Source organism: Miscanthus floridulus, chromosome 15, assembly GCF_019320115.1.
Source record: "Miscanthus floridulus cultivar M001 chromosome 15, ASM1932011v1, whole genome shotgun sequence".
NCBI lineage: Eukaryota > Viridiplantae > Streptophyta > Magnoliopsida > Poales > Poaceae > Miscanthus > Miscanthus floridulus.
Genome location: NC_089594.1, coordinates 27,046,968 through 27,054,059, shown reverse-complemented (window position 1 = coordinate 27,054,059; position 7,092 = coordinate 27,046,968).

Here is a 7,092-nt window from a genome sequence, read left to right as displayed (position 1 = left end):
GCGTTAGCGTGCTGAGATGATTTTGATGATAGATAGAAAAAAAAAGATGTGGACATACAGGAGAAGGAAGGCCGACTTAGAAACGCGTTTTGGAAACTTTGCTCACTCTCAACACAAAGTCAAACAACAAGCATACATCACAATAAAACATATGCAGCAGCATGTATGCACAAAAATGTTGCTACACCCTATGATGAGTTTTAATTAAGTGAAAAAATATTATTTCTCTATGTTTTCATGAGCACAAAAATGCAAAATGAAACCAATTTATATCTATTTTAAAAGGAGCGAATTTTAGGGTGTTACACACTTGCTGCATATACATCCTTCCTTGTCCAGTTTATACCTGGAATCCTATTTAGGTACAGGATCGTTTAGATGCTTAGCCCTGCTTTAAACAGTAGAAGTCGGGTGATTTCCTGTCACCTGCGAGATTTAGGGAAATATCTGGTCACGGTTGACTATATTTACTATCGTGGGAAAAGTTCCATGGATAAATTAAATAAAGACCGAACAGAGGCTTATAGGTGGGCCGTGGTGCTTATAGTGACTCCGTCTGTGTCGATTAAGGACTAAGACATGGAGCCTTTCTTGTCATTTTGAACGCATACCTATCACTTAGCTGGACGGACCCAAGTGTCTGACTACGAAGCCGAGTAGCTTAACTCAGGCCGGGACCCCGGCAAGTATAAAGTGCGCCTTGGAGGGGAGTCATTGGCATGAGTCCAAAGGCAGGTGTTTAAAAGTCCTGACCGTCTGGCAGATGTGATATCCCTGAGAGTGCAGCGCTGATCGGGCCCGAGATTCCTGAGTTGTACCAAAGGTGATCTACGGCTGCCCTTAGCGGGGTGTGACGGGTGAGTGTTAGGAATACCCCCTCAGCTGAGTAGTAATCGATTTGAGTCGCCATCTCACCTAGACAGTGAGAAACTTGACGGGATTATCTCTAGTGTAGTCACACTAAATAACTTGATGGTTCCAGAATGATGATGATCATGGTTTTGTTAAACCTGATATGGTTATTATTGATTGCCTTAATCAAGTGATTGGTGTAGTACAGGTGCTAATCTAGATGGCAGGTTAATAAATATTAACTTGATGCTTAAACAATAAATGGTTACTTATCTATACCTAAGCTTTTTATACAAAATGTTGTCAAGCAAGCTCCACTTTTTATTTAAGCCATGCATACTCCTTGGTGTCGTTTACTTCTAGTTTTTGACGGGTAAGTCTAGCTGAGTACATTCTCATACTCAGGGTTTATTTCCCTCTTATTGCAGATGACACGTTCTTTAGTGGTTGCTGCAAGTACTGCCTTCTCCCTGCCGGGGACGAAGACTAGACCAGTGGGCTTGGTATCTGTTAGTCATCTCACCTGACATGCTTTTGAGGAATGTGCCCCTGAACTGGCTATGTAATGAACTAAGGTTGTGAACTCGGTTTCAAAACTATGTTGCTTTTGCTACTTTCGAACTTGGTTTGTAATAACTTAAGTGAACTCCGATGTGTGTAAGCTTCGGCAAACTATTTGTGAAATGTTGTAACAGGTGATGTGTTGTGCTGAATCATGTACGATCTTGGTTTGTTGCTGGTTAGTTTGAAATTATTTGTGGTTTCGGTTGACTACCGGGATTATATGGGCTCAAGTTCAGAAATTTGATCGCTCCGCCAATTGTTTTTGTACTTGTGCTCTTATAATTTGGTCGGTTCTGTGACAACCGCTAGTTTGTGATGATTTTTGTAACAGGTGCTTAGTTAGCTTTGATTGTAATATAGTAGTTTGATTATTTGTTATTTACTAGTTAATATGATGACTCAGGTAGTTGATTTAGTTAGTGATCTAGTGAGATAGCTATGTAGATAGATAGAAATATAGATACATAGGTACATAGATATAGTTAGATATGTAGATAGATAGAAACATAGATACATAGGTACATAGATTTCATTGATTTTCTTGTAGGATGACGCAATTCCACCTGCTCGACCCGACGTACGAGGTGACCCACCGATGACGTCTCATAGCGGAGGGGCAGGTAATAATCTATATGTTTTGTTCATTTTTTTGTGAACATACATGTGTTCGTGAAGTAATGGGAGACTATGTATTATTCCATGCAGGACCTTCCGCTCCTTCGTCCTAGAACCCACAATGGGTTCTTGGACATGCAGTACGACAACAGGTACACTCCTTTCCTGTAAAAAGCTGGCCTGGACGTCATCTCTTTTCAGGTTCGTCGTGGGTTGCCCAAGTTCAATTCAGCGACCATAACTGCATTGGTTGACAGGTATTATCTTCAATCATTGCCTCCATTCATTATGCGTTAGAGGTATCTATTTTAGTTAGTGTCACCTTCGAGCCGTAGCATCCTTATAATACGTTATATTCTTGTACAAAAGAAAATAAAACATGTTGCTATATGTTCAGAAGTATTATTACTGAGAACTTTATTGCAGGGCAATACCCTCAAATGCTCCGTTGAAGACATTGAGCGCTTTCGTCTGAGAGTCAGGGACGACGACACGCGTAGCTTCCTAGACGTAAGATTCAAAATATTCTTTCTAACATATTATTAATATGTTAGATTATTTTAGTTAACATAATTTTGTACAGTAGAGGCTGTCATGTCGGCTACGTCGTGTGGCTGCTCGTTGTGGTTGCAGGACAGATACGACGCAAGACGTGTACGTTCCTTCCGCAGGCAGAAGAGGCTTAGGTTCCTCTAGCCAAGCAGCTACAGGAGACGAGGACGAGGACGAGGACGACGTGGACCAGAGGCATGAGGAGCTTGGCCCCTCTCAACTCCAGGACGCTTCCTCGACTCAACCTACACAGCCTTCAGGCACTAGGCGACGCCGTCCACCTGACCCTTACACTCTAGGTACCAGCGCTCTTGGTCACAAGGGTAAGGGTAAGACTAGTAGACAGTGAGAGTTTGTAGTAGATGTTAGTGTGTACTATTCTGAATTTTATAGTTACTTTTCTGTAACTATTTGGGACTATATGGACATTGTGGATTATTTGGACTATGCAGGACATGTTATGTTGATTGTGATGTTCGTTGTGGTTGCATTGTGCTCTTTGGACGATTAAATGTTTGGATTATATAATGATGTCTCTGTTTATAACTATGGATGCTCCTGAAACAAGGGAAACTCTTGTAAATTTTTTTCGTGAATCATTAATTATACTATACTGCTAAAAAGGCACAAATGTAGTACACAGATTAAATGTAAATTCATTAGAATATGTATAGTCCAATCGTATCGTACATACTGTTGGGAGTTCCGACGTACGTCGGGACTTCCGATGTGCGCAGACAGCCGACCAGCAAAAACCCAGGTGTCGGGACTCCTGACTTGGGTCGGAACTTTCGACTGTCGGGAGGTACGACTCACGTCGGGACTTCCGACGGCCACAGTCACTGCGCAGGCTAAGTGACTGGGCGTCAGGACTTCTAGCATGAGTCGTGACTTCCGACGGTCGAGAGGGAGGAGAAAAAAGAGAAAGAAGGCTTGGAAAGGAAGGTTGGGGCCGGGGTTAAAACACCACCTCGGCGCCATAGATCATGGTGCCAAGCTCGACGCTAAGATCTACGGCGCCGAGCTCGGCACCAGGATCTACGGCGCTAAGCTTGGCGCTAGGATCTATGACGCCGAGCTGCCTGCCAAGTCATCGCCACGTCTACGTCGAGCCCAAGACCTCGGAGTGTAAGCTCATACGGGTCCATATTTTAAAATCTTACCTACAAGGATGTATTTGTGAATTTTTTTAAAAAAAAGGTTAAAAAATAAAAAATTCGCCCGTGCGGGGCATGTGGTTCATGAGGCTTTGGGAATCAACGACGCGTTTAATGGTTGTTTGTCTGCGCAATTCTTTATTTTTTGCTAGTAGTGGTTGGTTGGCAAATGTTTCGATTAGGCCCTGTATTTGTCGCGCTATCGCTGTTTGATCGAGATACCTGGATTCGCCCTTTCCATTCACAACTCTCAAACTCAAAGGATGTCGTCTGTGCTATAAAGTATTTAAACGAAAACCAACTTCTTACCTTGGCCCATTTGGTACTCAAAACGTATGCCTAGAGCCCTAGACTATTTTGAGACGACAAATCTACAAATGACTTGGGTTGGTGTTAGTGTTAGTAACAACCATTTTATTAGAACATTCTTTCTAGTGAACAACACTATTATTTATTATTGGCTTTATAAAAAGCAGGGTTTTCCTCAATAAAAAACACTATTACTTACTCGTATTGTGCTAGCAGAGAGATTTCCAACTTAGAAAACTACTACAAAACCACATCGCCCTTGTAGATAAAGCTCTCTATCTTGGCACCTTATAAACTTTGAAGATTTCAAAACACCATTTTTAAAGACAAGAATTCACCCTACCTTGGAATATACTAGTATAATTTAAAGTGTGTCAATGACTTATCTTTCTTCCTCCTCCATTTTGCCTCGCTAAGACTGTCTCCAACAAAGAACCCATATGGATACCTAAACCTAAAATGGGTAGCAAGAGATCCAAAATTAGCCTCCAACAGAGTACCTATATGGGAGACCTATTTTGAGTTGCCTGAGAGGCACAACTCAAATATGGGCATCCTCTCTCCTGAAAACCCATTTACAGAAATGATTTTTTTTTGTCTTGTTGTTGGAGAAGATGCCGAATATGTATTGAACATTTTGCCTGTAGCGCTATCCAAAGGACGAATAGGTCTTGTATTTTGGGTGAGATAGCCTAAGTACAAATTTGTGCTATCCCTCGGAACACTTTATGAAAAAAACATATCTAATTATGGTTAACATAACATGACGTTAAAAATATTATGTTCAAGCATTGCAGAGTGTGTTTGGATGATGGCTTGAGCCGGGCAACTGCGGCCAGGTAGTAATCTAGACCCAGGCAGACAACAAAATCGATGGACTGGATGTGCTGCCTGGACCAGGCAGCTTTGCCAGGGTCTCAAGCAAACAGGCCCAATGTTTCTTCTCAATCTTATCTCATGAAAACCGAGTTTCAATTAAATTAGACGAAAATAGTGAAAACAAGGGGGCTTTTATATTTTTACCATTATAAAGATTGGCGCTCATCCGATTATCATCCTTAGAATGGCACTTACATTTTTACTAGATGAAAGAAGATTGAGTTTCTGTTTTACCACATTTGCGCATGTGGCAAGCCATGGCCCTCTGACACGCTGGCGCCCAGTCAACAGGCGAAGGTAAAATGTCATCCCTGCCCCTGCCCATTTTATTCATTACGCCGCATCCCTCCCGCTCATTTCGTCCCTTGCTCATTTCATTCCCATCCCACCCGCCGCCGCCAACGCGTTCTTCCCCCGCTCCACCGCCATCTCCTGCTCCCCTCCCGCCATCCCTGCGCCACGGTGACCGCATCTGGTGAGCGGGACCCCTGGTGAGCGCATTGAAGGTATGTGGCCTTACTCCCACTTTGCACCCAGGTCCCGTGTCCATTAGGGTTTAGGGTTAGGGTTCGTGGACGCTGACTTTGTCTTCCTCGGTTGATTGTTTCGTAGGCTTGTGATGTAGTGGGAGAGGTGGTGTCAACCTGTGTTATAATGGCTAGCAGCAGTGATTGCCCTCCTTGGTAAGTGCTTAATCAACCTAGCAGTGTAGGCAGAATTGGAGGAGTTGGGTACCATCTAACTCCTCATTTCTTTCATTGTTTACCATGATGCCAGGATCGATCCTGGCAATACGTTTAGACTAGTCGTTAAGGTTGCTAAATTCATGGCTGATGGTGAGTATGGGCTAGTTGAAATGGTAGAGCAGCAGCATGACTTATGGTTGGATAGGAACTATCACTATTCTATGGCTCAATTCTAGGAGGATTTAGCCACAAAGATAATCTGGGGGCCAACTCAAACACTTGCAGTGTGGGTTGTTGACCAAGATACTGGGTCTGAGTGGAAGATTAGGAGGGATGAGCATTTCCAACAGATGATTAAGGACAGATGGGATGAGAGGTTGGCTGTTATTGCAGTGGATGTTGTGAGGAAGGATGGTTCTAATGCAAATGTTAGCTCTGATGCTTCTAAAGGTAGATGTGTCTCTGGTGTCACAAGTGGGCCAACTGGTGGCTCACGTGTTGTGTATGATGATGCTAAAGGTTGTGGTGATACCTGTTGTTCCCCAGAAGAAACACCTACTGATTTGCCTATAGCAGTTGACTAGACTACTCTAACAATAATAGGGCAGCCTGATGATGATGGTTTAGCAAAAGAGGTTGTTGATGAGGACAAGGTTTATGAGGCCATGGGGTTCATGGAGTCAGACAACAGTAGAAGGATCTAGAGAAGAGGTGCCCATTCCAGCTATGTCAGCAGAGATGTAGGCAGATATGAATGAAGCAACTGTTAATGTTGATGATACAGTTGATGTAGAACCAATGCATGAATGGGACAGGGACAATCCTGATATAAGTGTTGGCACATGCTATCCCAGCATGGCTGAGTTTAGGCTAGCTGTTAGGCAGCATGCTATAATTAAGGAGTTTGAGTATGAGACAGAGCATTCAGACAAAGAAAGGTTCAGGGCTAATTGTGCTACTCTAGGCTACCCATGGATTCTTAGAGCTAGAACCCAGCATGATGGCAGTGTCAGGGTACAATTTTTTTATTGTTGAATACAATCTTTTTCTGTGTTTGTTGAATGTTGCTTTTTTGTTGTCCTCATATGTCCTTTTGTTTTTATTATGCAGATTCAAATCAATCAGGGGGTCCATAACTGTGCATCTACACAAAGGGTTGTCAGCAGGATGGCATCTATAGCTTGGGTGGCTGAGAGAGCAATCCCCTACCTCAAGAGGAACCCACAAATGGGGGCTAAAGAACTCAAAGAAGAGCTGCATTACAAGTACAAGATTGACATCCCCTACCAGACAGTGTACAATGGGAGGCTGAGAGCATCAGATAAGTTATTTGGTAAATGGAATGATTCTTTTGATTATTTATTTAGGTTTAAGGCTGAGATAGAGTTGAGATCACCTAGAAGTGTTGTAGAGATAGCCACTGTCACTGATCCTAAGGATGGGAAAATTAGGTTTAGCAGATTCTTCTATGCATTTAG